The 13,748-nt window shown below is 45.6% G+C and overlaps 1 protein-coding gene across 4 annotated transcripts in view; it reads right to left on the bottom strand.

Moving 5' to 3' along the window:
- Nucleotides 1-6,588, bottom strand: part of LOC139264096 (uncharacterized) — a 138,219-nt gene extending 131,631 nt beyond the window's left edge. For 3 of the 4 annotated variants that reach the window (XM_070880188.1, XM_070880196.1, XM_070880201.1), the window contains exon 1: nt 6,447-6,528. The gene's annotated coding sequence lies outside the window, so the exon portion shown is untranslated. Of the gene's footprint in view, nt 1-6,446 lie in introns of all 4 variants that reach the window. The other variant, XM_070880208.1, reaches the window with a different exon arrangement.
- Between the last annotated feature and the right edge of the window lie 7,160 nt (nt 6,589-13,748).

Genomic DNA, 13,748 nt, shown 5'->3' with positions numbered 1-13,748 from the left:
GTGAATTCTCAGGTGACTGAACAGTCAATATGGCTATTACAGTCTCTGTCACAGGTGGGACAGTCGTTGGAGGAAAGGGTGGGTGGGTGGGGAGTCTGGTTTGCCGCACGTTCCTTCCGCTGCCTGCACTTGTTTTCTGCATTCTCTCAGCGACGAGACTCGAGGTGCTCAGCGCCCTCTCAGATGCTCTTCCTCCACTTGGGCGGTCTTTGGCCAGGGATTCCCAGGAGTCGGTGGGGATGTTTCACTTTATCATGGAGGCTTTGAGGGTGTCCTTGAAACATTTCCTCTGTCCACCTGGGGCTCGCTTGCAGTGTAGGAGTTCCGAGTATAGCACTTGCTTTTGTAGTCTTGTGTCTGGCATGCCAACAATGTGGCGTGCCAAGTCACACCCACTCTATTGTGCAAAACAATGTGAAATTTAAACATTGCACTTGAACCAAAGAAACTATTATAATTATGAAATAAAAACAGGAAATGCTGGAAACATTCAGCAGGTCAGGCAGCAGCTGTGGACAGAAAAACTGAGTTAATGTTTCTGGTCGATGACCTTTTGTTAGAAATGGAAAAAGTTAGGGATATAATAGGTTTTAAGCAAGTGTTGAGGCAGGGAAAGGGAGAAGGTAGGAAAGAACAGAAGGGAAGGTCTGTGACAGGGTGGAAGTCAGGAGAGATTAAATGACAAAAATATATTATTGTGCAAGGCAAAGAAACAAAAGATGGGTCTAGAAGAGGTGTAAATGGGAATAGCAGTATCAAAAGCTGCCGTCCGATAAAATGGGAGCAGAGGTTATGATCTGAAATTGTTGAAATCAATGTCGAGTCCGGAAGGCTGTAAACTGCCTAGTCGAAAGCTGAGGTGTTGTTCCTCAAGCTTATGTTGAACTTCATTGTCACAGTTTAGGAGGCTGAGGACAGAGAGATCAGAGTGGGAAATTAAAAAGTGACAGGCGACCGGAAGCTCTGGGTCATGCTTGCGGACTGAACGGAGGTGTTCCGCAAAGAGGTTACCCTATTTGCGTTTCTCCCCAATGTAGAGGAGACTGCATGGTGAGCAGTGAACACAGAATACTAAATTGAAAGAAGCCCCACAAAAGGGCAGGTGTTGCATAACCCATTACATTTACCATTGTCACACTAAAACCTTCCTCAACACGCAAGCACTTGACATTAACAGAAGCAGTATCGGAATAGTTAATTTGGACTCCACAACTTTACAATTAATTTACAAGAAATGATGATGTTAACACAAAGAGTGTAACCACAAGCACAACTTGTGCTAGCTTCCCAACCATTTCAGCAATGGTTGTATCCAAAAGGTGAAAGGTGTAGAAACAAGCAAGGTGTATTGTCTTTGAAAGTGGTGGAACTATGGAAGCACAGCATCTCTGGGCCTGATTCTTCCCATCAATAGAACTTCAAAAATGATAAGCACATTGAATGGCAACAGCTACTGGCAAGCTCATCCTAAACCAAAATAGGAAATGACAGAGAAAGATATAAAGTACCACACAACTGAAATTGGATAGGGAAATATATTTAATGCAAATATAAAGAATAACTACTCATTTCATAATCCACTGAGCGTGAAACATTTTGTAATGCCGACATTGTGAAAGTTTCTAAATAAAACAGAAGTTATTTCTTTCTTTATGAGCACTGGTTCTTCATTTCCTGAACATTTTATTGCAATTTTTTCTGAAGCAGAAATCAGCAATGTAGTCACAGAACGATGAAGACGTTTAAAAGGAGAAATAAATATTTTTGAATCTCATAGGCAGTCCCTCGGAATTGAGGAAGACTTGCTTCCACTCTAAAAATGAGTCCTTAGGTGGCTGAACAGTCCAATACGAGAACCACAGTCCCTGTCACAGGTGGAACAGGTAGTCGTTGAGGGAAAGGGAGGGTGGGACAAGTTTGCCGCATGCTCTTTCCGCTGCCTGTGTTTGATTTCTGTACGCTCTCGGCGATGAGACTTGAGGTGCTCAGCGCCCTCCCGGATGCACTTCCTCCACTTAGAGCGGTCTTTGGCCGCGGACTCCCAGGTGTCAGTGGGGATGTTGCACTTTATCAGGGATGCTTTGAGGGTGTCCTTGTAACGGTTCCTCTGCCCACCTGTGGCTCATTTGCCATGAAGGAGTTCCAAGCAGAGCGCTTGCTTTGGGAGTCTCGTGTCTGGCATGCGAACAATGTGGCCTGCCCAGCAGAGTTGATCAAGTGTGGTCAATGCTTCAATGCTGGGGATGTTAGCCTGGTCGAGGATGCTAACATTGGTGCCTCTGTCCTCCCAGGGGATTTGGAGGATCTTGTGGAGACATATATGTTGGTATTTCTCCAGCAACTTCGTGTCTACTGTACATGGTCCATGTTTCTGAGCCATACAGGAGGGTGGGTATTACTACAGCCCTGAATATAATGGAAGCAAATACAAAAGCCAATCTGCACATGGCAAGGTCCCACAAATGGCAATGAGTTAAGCAGTTTTGGTGGCGTTGGTTGCTAGCCATGACACTGGAAAAACTTTCCTGCTCTTTTTGAAGAAAGCCATAGGAGCTTTTGCTAATGAATGTGTAGATGATGCATACTAGACCAAAGAGGAATTCTACTCCAGCCTTGAACAATCCCTGACCTGAGCCCCACTGGGCAACAAGCCGATCCTCCTCTGATGAAATGCTTAGAACATGGTCAGATCATAACCAACACCTTGTTCCATCAGAGAGACAAGTACAAGGCCGCATGGCAACACCCTCGCTCCAAGCACTTGCATCTACTAGACTACGTCATCATCTGAGTGAGGGACCGCGCTCTAAGGATAAGGGGTAAGCCATATAGGACCAAGATGAGGAGAAACTTTTTCACCCGGAGAGTTGTGAACCTGTGGAATTCTCTGCCACAGAAAGTGTGGAGTCCAGTTCGTTGGACATATTCAAAAGGGAGTTAGATGTGGCCCTTACGGCTAAAGGGATCAGGGGGTATGGAGAGAAGGCAGGGGTGGGGTACTGAGGTTGCATGATAATATTGAATGGTGGTGCAGGCTCGAAGAGCTGAATGGCCTGCTCCTGCATCTATTTTCTATGCTCTAGGTCTATGTTTATATGTGCGTAGCGCCATGACAGAAGCCGACGACTGCTGGACTGACCACCACCTAATCCGCTCTGTCATTTCCATCAAAGTAGCCCCAAAACACCCGCGGCAACAGAAATGCTGCCGCAGGAAAATCAACCCTGGAGCACTCAAAAGCTCCGCTAAGAAAGCCCTATTCAGCCAGCGCCTCACAACCAATCTGACAACCTCCAGTGAACCAGAGATACAGAGTATCCACAGCGCCTGGTCTGTCCTCAAGGCCTCTATAATTAGCACCTGTGAAGAGACGCTCGGTCACTCCACCAAGAAACATCAAGACTGGTTCGACGAGAATGACCAGGAAATCCAGGAGCTAATAAGCTGCAAGCGCAGGGCACTCGAACTGGAAACAACACAACTCGAGAGCAAGAAAGCTGCTCTATAGACGTCTGAAGGCCAAGGTCCAACATAAAACTCGTGATCTAAAGAATGGTGGGTGGAAAAAGCGCAGGAGATCCAGCAACTAGCCGACAACCACGACGTGCGTGGATTCTTTAGCGCAGTCAAGACTACCTGTGGCCCAAGCACCCAAGGTCCTATCCTACTGAGAGCCAAGAACGGAGAGGTACTCATCAAAGACAGAGAGAGGCAGTCAGTGCTCACTGGAAGGAGCACTTCGAAGAGCTTCTTAATTGAGACTCTGTCTTCGACACGAGTGCCCTCGACTCCATCCCGCAGCACCACCACAGCACAACCCTAGCCTAGCAGGAGGTTGAAAAGATCATCGACAAATGAAGAACAACAAGGCCTCAGGAGCAGATGGAATCCCCGAAGTATTAAAGCATGGCAGAGAAACACTATTAGCGCAAATCCATGAACTAATTTCTCTTATTTGGAAGAAGAGCAAGCCAGGGGATCTCAGACGCTGTAATCGATCATCTTCAAGAAAGGTGACATGTACGATTGCAGTAACTACAGAAGAGTTTCCCTGCTATCTGCCACAGGGAACGTCATCGCAAGAATCCTCCTCAATCGCCTTCTGCCAGTGGCTGAAGAGCTCCTCCCAGAGTCGCAATGCGGATTCCGCTCACTAAGGGACACAATTGACACAATCTTCACCGCGCATCAAATTCAAGAAAAATGCAGGGAGCAGCACCAGCCTCTGTACATGGCCTTCTTTGACCTCACAAAGGCCTTCAACACGGTCAGCCGGGAGGGATTATGGAGTGTCCTCCTCAAATTCGGCTGCCCACAAAAGTTCGTCACAATCCCCCGCCTGCTTCACGATGACATGCAAGCTGTGATCCTGACCAACGGATCCACCACAGACCCAATACACGTGCAGACCGGGGTCAAGCAAGGCTGTATCATTGCACCAATGCTCATCTTGATCTTCCTTTCTGCAATACTCCATCTCACCCTCAATAAGGCTCCTCGCTGGAGTGGAGTTAAACGACAGAACAAATGGGAAACTATTCAACCTCCGTCGCTTCCAGTCCAGATCCAAGATCGTCCCATCCTCTGTCATTGAATTACAGTATGCAGACAATACTTGCGTTTGCGCACTTGGAAATCGAACCCCAAACCGTCATCAACACATTCACCGAAGTGTACGATGTATGTGCCTTAAACTAAACATCCGTAAGACAAGGGTTCTCTACCAACCTGCCCCCGCCAGTACTGCATCCCGATTATCAAGATCCATGACAAGGCCTTGGGCAACATGGACCATTTTCCATACCTCGGGAGCCTACTGCCAACAAAGTTCAACACTGCCTTCAGCCTTCGGTCACCTAAGGAAGAGGGTGTTTGAAGACCAGAATCTCAAACCCGGCACCAAGCTCATGGTCTACAGAACAAGAGTGATACCCGCCCTCCTATATGCTTCATTTGGACTATGTACAGCAGGCACTTCAAAGCACTGGAGAAGTACCACCAACGCTGCCTCCGCAAGATACTGCAAATCCATTGGCAGAATAGGCGCATCAACATCACTCAGGCCAACATCCCCAGCATCGAAGCATTGACCACCCTCGATCAGCTCCGATGAACGGGCCACATTGTCCGCATGCCCGATACTAGACTCCCACAACAAGCTCTCTACTCAAGAGCTCCGTCGCAGCAAGCGAGCCCCAGGTGGGCAGAGGAAACGCTTCAAGGACACCCTTAAAGCCTCCTTGAAAAAGTGCAACATCCCCACCGACACCTGGGAATCCCTGGCCCAAGACCACTCAAAATGAAGCAGCAGCATCCGGGAAGGTGCCGAATACTTCGAGTCCCTTCGCTGGGAGCACGAAGAAGCCAAGCGCAAACAGCGGAAGGAGCGTACGACTACCCAAGTACCCCATCCATCCGCCCCTCCAACCATCGTCTGCCCCACCTGTGACAGAGACTATAAGTCTCATCAGTCACCTGAGAACTCATTAGTGCAGAAGCAAGTCATCCTCGACTCCGAGGGACCTGCCCAAGAAGCAGATGCCTCGATTTAACAACTCATTGAAAAGAAGGCATCTCCAACAATGCAACACTCCCTCAGGACCACATTGAACCTAGATTATGTACTCAAGTCTCTGAGGTGGAGCTGGAACCATCTTGAGACTCGGGCAAAAGTTCGACGAACTGAACCAAGATTTAACGCAATGATCAGATTCTGACACCGTTGTTTAGTGCGATGCTCTTGAAAGCACAGGATTTCCTTTTAGTCATCTATTATTTAACCACATATCAAAATAACAGTATAATTGCACCATTAAAAAAGGAAATGCTGCAAATGCACAGATAAGTAGGTGCGTAAAGAAATAAACACATAAATGTTTCACGGGCATCCTCTCGTCAAAAGCAAGCTGCACGCAGAGCTTTTCGACCATTTAATTCATGGTCAGAAAATCAGGCACAGCACTTCCCCGAATCTGTAATAATCAGCTTCCAACAAACGAGGCACGATGCAGGATGCAAGTGTCAGAAACTTAATCATTAAATTGTAACTTGTCCCTTTGTAAAACGCCAGTTAACCTTTTGGGTATAACCAAAAGATTAGATCCTTTCATCCTCACAGATGCTGCAGAACCTGCTGTGTATTTCCAGCATTTTCAGTTTTTTTTCTTATTAATCTCCACATGTGCAGTGACTTAAATAATTATTTCTAAAATAAAAGAGGCGACACAGTACAGGTCGAAGAATCCCAGCACAGCGCAGAGAAACCGAGCAGGTGGAAGGCTCCCAAGCACTGGCTCAGGATACAGGGGAGATGGAGGAGGAGACAAGGCCGATCGAAGAGCCCCAGTGTGGCAGTGGGAGCCAAGGCCGATCGATGAGTCCCAGTGTGGGGCAGGGATACTGTCTTGAGGAGCCCACCCGAAGCCCGATCCCCGCCCAATCCTCACCCTCCTGCCGTCGCCCGCTCGGTCCCGTCCGACTATCCCCGGAGATGTCGGCAGCGCCTCACTGAGCAAGAAGCCGGCTTTTGTGCTACTCCTGCCGGCTCCGCTCACCACACCCTCAGGCCGCCAGGCCCTCTGGCGTGGCGTGGCTCCACCCCCCCCAAACACCTGGCCAGGTGGCACCCGCCCCAGCTTCTCATTGGTGAGTCAGGATGATTGATGGATGAGTTGCCCAATCAGCCAAGGCCCCGAGCTTGGTCTTTGACAGTCTCCCCGCCCCCGACATCAACTGTACATTGTTCTGCTCAAAGGAATGCATTTTTTTTTAACGATTATTTATAATGAAATATACAGTTCTGAGGAACTTTTCGCACCGGAATGTTAACCTGTTTTGAACTCTGTCTTTACACTCCAAGTTCAGCATTTCTGCAAACTGATAGCAGCTTGGCAGTGAATCTAAACTTACGTGGTACAAATCAGATGTAAAAGACGGAACTGATCCCGGCGTGAAATGGAGTGAGATTCCCCTGCCTCAGCGAATTTCACTCGATCACATCACTCGATCACTGAGAAGAGTGTCAGAATGACACAAAGCTTGGAAGTGAACACTGAGGAGGATAGTGACAGGCTTCAACAACAACAACTTGTATTTATATAATAATAACTTTTATTTATATAGCGCCTTTAAAGTAGTAAAATGTCCCAATGCGCTTCACAACAATTTTACAACACGTTAGATATTGACCATTGAGGGAAAGAGAGAAAAAGGTGAGAAGGAAGTGTAAAACGAGGTTAAAGGCTCGGGTCCGAAGCAGCAGCCAAAATGCACACGCAGATAGACACAGACGAAAAAAACTTTTAAAAAAATCAAATTACATTGTAAATAATACAATAAGGCGTATACAATAGTAAAATCAGTATAATAAAGATGAATTATAATTAAACATAATTAAATAATATCTAACAATTATAAATTAAGTTAAAATGAGAAAATCAGCAATTGAAGAAAATTAAATTAGTTATTAGCTGTCTTTAAGATTCATTCCCTGTCCAGTGATTCAATTAATCTGGAAGAACCAATCATTATCCTCCATCCTTGTGATATCATAATTTTATTAATTTTTATTTCTCATTTTGTCCTCGTGATAGGACCTGTAATAGCTCCAGGCTCGAGCTGCCTCTGTTGTCAGGGAGACAATGATGTTTAAATCTCCATCCAGCTGCTCCAGGCTCACACTGCCTCCATTGTTAGGGAGAAAATTGTGATTTTAGTGCCCAAAAAAAAAACCAAAAAAAAGAAAAACACAAAAAAAAGGGGGGGGAAAAAAGGGCCTTGTAAATGTCTGGAGTGTCACCCAGGTCGGGTAGCACCGTTTAATGTTTTATGTTTTCGCAGGTGAACTCCAAAAAGAGTTTCCATTGTTAGGGAGACGCTGATGTTTAAATCTCCCTCCAGCTGCTCCAGGCTCGTGCTGCCTCCGTTGTCAGGGAGACACTGATGTTTAAATCTCCCTCCAGCTGCTCCAGGCTTGAGCTGCCTCCGTTGTCAGAGAGATGCTGATGTTTAAATCTCCCTCCAGCTGCTCCAGGCTCACGCTGCCTCCGTTGTCAGGGAGACGCTGATGTTTATAGCGCCTTTAACGTAGTGAAACATCCCAAGGCGCTTCACAAAAGTATTATGAGATTTAAAAAATTTGACACCGAGCCACATAAGGAGAAATTAAGGCAGGTGACCAAAAGCTTGGTCAAAGAGGTAGGTTTTAAGAAGCATCTTGAAGGAGGAAAGAGAGATAGAGAGGCAGAGAGGTTTAGGCAGGGAATTCCAGAGCTTGGGGCCTAGGCAACAGAAGACCACAGGATAGCTGGTAGCTGATTGGTTGGTAAAGAGCACATCATTTTTCTTTGCTATTCAGATTCGGGGCCAGTGAGTATCTTTTTTTCCCCTGTTTGTCTTGTATTCTTTAACTAGGGGCAGAGGGGTATACTAAAACTTTAGATAATTAATCTAGTTAACAGAGGCATGGCAGCACATCTCAGTCCCATCGAATGCACATCCTGTGCCATGTGGGAAGTCCTGGTCGCTTCTTGTGGCCTGGACGGCCACATGTGCAGAAAGTGTTGCCAGCTTCTGCAGCTTGAGCTTTGTGTTTCGGAGCTTGAGCAGCAGCTGGAGTCACTGCAGTGCATCCGCAAGGCTGAGAACTTCATGGATAGTGGTACACTCATAATAAAGGATGAAACTGAGTACTGTGTACAATGAGCAAGTGTGACCTTAGCTCCTTTAATAATACTCCAGAGTGCAGGTACCTCGTGGGTGGCCTGCTTATATACCGTGCTCCCAAGGGATGCTGGGATCCCTTGGGACTCCTCTGGTGGTCAGGTGTCATATATGTTACAAGGATTTAAATACATAACAGATAGCATGTTTCTAGAGGTGGTCATACTACAGCTTAAGAGTGTGCAGGCAGAGAGGGAATGGGGGACTGCCAGACAGAAAAGGAGGACTAGACAGGTCGTACAGGAGTCCCCTGGATGCATCTCACTCTCCAACCAGTATTCTGTTCTGAGGCGATGGTTGTTCTGGGGACTGCAGCCAGAGCCAAGTCTACAGTACCACGGGTGGCTCAGCTGCACGGCGGGGGGGCGAGGAAAAAGAGTGAAAGAGCAATAGTGGTAGGGGAATTCGATAGTTATGCGAGCAGACAGGCGTTTCTGCGACCACAGACATGACTCCAGGATGGTATGTTGCCTCCCTGGTACCACTGCGCGGCTGCAGGACACTCTGGTGGGGGGGGGGGAGGGGTGAACATCTAGAGGTTGTGGTCCATATTGGTACCAAAGACATAGGTAGAAAGAGGAATGAGGCCCTGCAGGCAGATTTTAGGGAGCTAGGAAGAGATTAAAAAGCAGGATCTCAAAGGTAATAATCTCCAGATTACTCCCAGTGCCACGTGCTAGTGAGTACAGAAATAGGAGGATAGTTCAGATGAATACATGGCTGGAGGGAGGGCTTTAGATTCCTGAGGCATTGGGACCATTTCTGGGGGAGAAGGGACATGCACAAGCCGGACGGGTTGCACCTCAATGGAGCCAGGACCAGTATCCTTGCTAGTTTTGCTAGTGCTGTTGGGGAGGGTTTAAACTAGCTTCACAGAGGGATGGGAACCTGAGAGTAAATTCAGAAGAGGGGGTGGGGGGGGCGGGGTGGAGGAAGCTGAGCTGCAATTGGAAACAGAAAATTAGAAAGCGAATTTGGAAGACAGAGGAAACAAAGGCTAGAAAATAGACAACAAGGGAGTATGGTACTGCTAAATGGTATATACTCCAATGCAAGGAGTCTAGGGAATAAGGCAGATGAGCTGAGAGCACAGGTAGACACGTGGGAGTACGATATTATAGCTATTACTGAGACATGAATGAAAGAAGGGCAGGTATGGCAGCTCAACATTCCTGGTTACAGGGTTTTCAGACCGGATAGAGAGGGGGGTAAAGAAGGAGGAAGGTCGCAGTATTGATTAAAGAAACAATTACAGCTGTGAGGAGGGATGATATGTTAGAATGATCATCAAATCAGGCCATATGGGTTGAATTGAAGAACAAAAAAGGGGTGATCACACTGCTGGGAGTGTACTATAGACCCCCAAATAGTCAGTGGAAGATAGAAGAACAAATATGTGGGTACATTTCTGAGAAGTGCAAAAACTACCCAAATATTAACTGGGATATAATTAGTGTGAAAGGGATAGAAGTTGCAGAATTCCTAAAATGCATTCAGGAGAACTTTTTTAGCCAGTATGTGGCAAGTCCAACAAGGGAGGGGGCGGTTCTGGACATTATTTTAGGAAATGAAGCTGGGCAGGTGGAAGGGGTATCAGGGAGAGAGCATTTTGGTGCTGATGACCATAATTCAATTCGATTTTAGGTAGCTATGGAAAAGGACAAAGATAGACCAGAACTAAAAGTTCTCAATTGGGGGAAAGCCAATTTTACTAAGCTGAGATGTGATTTAGCCAAAGTGGACTGGAACCAGCTACTTGAAGGTAAATCAGTGTCAGAGCAGTGGGAGGTATTCAAGGAGGAGACCTTGAGGGTTCAGAGCAAGTATGTTCCCTTAAAGAAAAAGGGAACAAATCTAGAGCCCCCTGGATGTCAAGGGGCATACAGGGAAGAATAAGTAGACAAAGGGAAGCTTATGACAGATACCGAGGGCTCAATACTGCAGAAACCCTAGAGGAGTATAGAAAGTGCAGGGGTGAAATTAAAAAGGAAATTAGGAAAGCAAAGAGAGAACATGAAAAAATATTGGCAAGTAAAATCAAGGAAAACCCAAAGAGGTTTTATAAATACATTAAGAGGAAGGGGATAACTAAAGGAAGTGTAGGGCCTATTAGAGACTATAAAGGTAATCTGTGTGTGGAGGCGGAGGACATGGGTATGGTTCTTAATGAATACTTTGCATCTATATTCACAAAAGAGAGGGATGATACAGGCATGGTAATTTTGGAGAAGGAGTGTGAAATATTGGATAAAATAAACATAGTGAGAGAGAAAGTAAGGGGTTTAGCAGCTTTGAAAGTGGATAAATCCCCAGGCCCGGATGAAATGTATCCCAGGCTGTTACTGGAAGCAAAAGAGGAAATAGCAGAGGCTCTCACCATCATTTTCAAATCCTCATTGGCTACAGGTGTGATGCTAGAGGACTGCAGGACTGCTAACGTTGTATCTTTGATTAAAAAGGGAGAAAAGGATAGACCGAGTATTAAAAGCCAGTCAGCCTAACCTCGGTGGTGGGAAAATTATTGGAAAAAGTTCTGAGGGACAGGATAAATCTTCATTTAGAAATACATGGATTAATCAAGGACAGTCATGGATTTGTTAAGGGAAGGTCGTGTCTGACTGACTTGATGGAATTTTTTGAGGTGGTAACAAAGAGCATCAATGAGAGTAATGCATTTGGTGTAGTGTACTTGGATTTTAGCAAGGGTTTTGATAAGGTCCCACCTGGGAGACTGGTCACGAAAGCAAAAGCCCATGGGATCCAAGGCAAAGTGGCAAGTTGGATCCAAAATTGGCTCAGGTAGGAAGCAAAGGGTAATGGTTGATGGGTGTTTTTGTGACTAGAAGGCTGTTTCCAGTGGGGTTCCACAGGGCTCAGTACTAGATCCCTTGCTTTTTATGATATATCAATGATTTAAACTTGAATGTAGGGAGTATGATTAAGAAGTTTGCAGATGATACAAAAATAGGCTGTGTGGTTGATAATGGAGAAGAAAGCTGCAGACTACAGGAAGATATCAATCAGGTGGGCTGAACAGTGGCAAATGGAATTCAATCCAGAAAAGAGTGAGGTAATGCATTTGGGGAAGACTAACAAGCCAAGGGAATACACATTAAATGATAGGAGATTGAGAAGTGTAGAGGAACAAAGGGATTTTGGAGTGTATATTCACAGATCCCTGAAGTTAGCAGGCCAGGTAGTTAAGGAGGCATACGGAAGACTTGCCTTTATTAGCCGAGGCAAGGAATACAAGAGCAGGGAGGTTATGCTTCAACTGTATAAAATACTAGTTAGGCCACAGCTAGAGTACTGCGTGCAGTACTGGTCACCATATTACAGGAAAGATGTGATTGCACTAGAGAGGGTACAGAGGAGATTTACGAGGTTGTGCTGGGACCCCAACTATTTGTAATCTATATTAACGACTTGGAAGAAAGGACTGAGTGTAACGTAGCCAAGTTTGCTGATGATACAAAGATGGGAGGAAAAGCAATATGTGAGGAGGACACAAAAAATCTGCAAAAGGACATAGACAGGCTAAGTGAGTGGGCAAAAATTTGGCAGATGGTGTATAATGTTGGAAAGTGCGAGGTCATGCACTTTGGCAGAAAAAAAATCAAAGAGCAAGTTATTATTTAAATGGAGAAAGATTGCAAAGTGCTGCAGTACAGCGGGACCTGGGGGTACATGAAACACAAAAGGATAATATGCAGGTACAGCAAGTGATCAGGAAGACCAATGGAACCTTGGCCTTTATTGCAAAGGGGATGGAGTATAAAAGTAGGGAAGTCTTGCTACAGCTATACAGGGTATTGGTGAGGCCACACCTGGAATACTGCGTGCAGTTTTGGTTTCCATATTTACGAAAGAATATACTTGCTTTGGAGGCAGTTCAGAGAAGGTTCACTAGGTTGATTCCGGAGATGAAGGGGTTGACTTATGAGGAAAGGCTGAGTAGGTTGGGCCTCTACTCATTGGAAGTCAGAAGAATGAGAGGTGATTTTATCGAAGCGTAAACGATTATTAGAGGGCTTGACAAGGTAGATGCAGAGAGGATGTTTCCATTGATGGGGGAGACTAGAACTAGAGGGCATGATCTTAGAATAAGGGGTTGCCCAATTAAAACTGAGATGAGGAGAAACTTTTTCTCTCAGACGGTTGTAAATCTATGGAATTCGCTGCCTCAAAGAGCTGTGGAAGCTGGGACATTGAATAAATTTAAGACAGAAATAGAAAGTTTCTTAAACGATAACGGGATAAGGGGTTATGGGGAGTGAGTAGGGAGGTGGAGCTGAGTCCATGATCAGATCAGCCATGATCTTATTGAATGGCGGAGCAGGCTCGAGGGGCCGTGTGTCCTACTCCTGTTCCTATTTCTTATGTTCTTATGTTCTTATGTTGCCTGGACTGGAGAATTTTAGTTAAGAGGAAAGATTGGATCAGCTGAGTATTTTTCTTTGGAACAGAAGAGGCTGAGGGGAGACCTTATTGAGATGTATAAAATTATGATGGGCCTAGATAGAGTTGAGAGGAAGGACCTATAACCCTTAGCAGAGGGATCAACAACTAGGGGGTATAGATTTAAAGTAATTGTTAGAAACATAGAAACATAGAAAATAGGTGCAACAGTAGGCCATTCGGCCCTTCGAGCCTACACCACCATTCAATATGATCATGGCTGATCATGAAACTTCAGTAGCCCATTCCTGCTTTCTCTCCATACCCTTTGATCCCTTTAGCCATACGTGCCATATCTAATTCCCTTTTGAATATATCTAATGAACTGGCCTCAACAACCTTCTGTGGTAGAGAATTCCACAGGTTCACAATTCTCTGAGTGAAGAAGTTTCTCCTCATCTCGGTCCTAAATGGCTTACCCCTTATCCTTAGACTATGACCCCTGGTTCTGGACTTCCCCAACATCGGGAACATTCTACTTGCATCTAATCTGTCCAATCCCGACAGAATTTTATATGTTTCTATGAGATCCCCTCTCATTCTTCTAAATTCTAGTGAATATAAGCCTA

This window comes from Pristiophorus japonicus, chromosome 1 (genome assembly GCF_044704955.1).
Source record: "Pristiophorus japonicus isolate sPriJap1 chromosome 1, sPriJap1.hap1, whole genome shotgun sequence".
NCBI classification, from domain to species: Eukaryota; Metazoa; Chordata; class Chondrichthyes; family Pristiophoridae; genus Pristiophorus; species Pristiophorus japonicus.
This window is presented reverse-complemented; position numbering and strand designations above follow the sequence as displayed.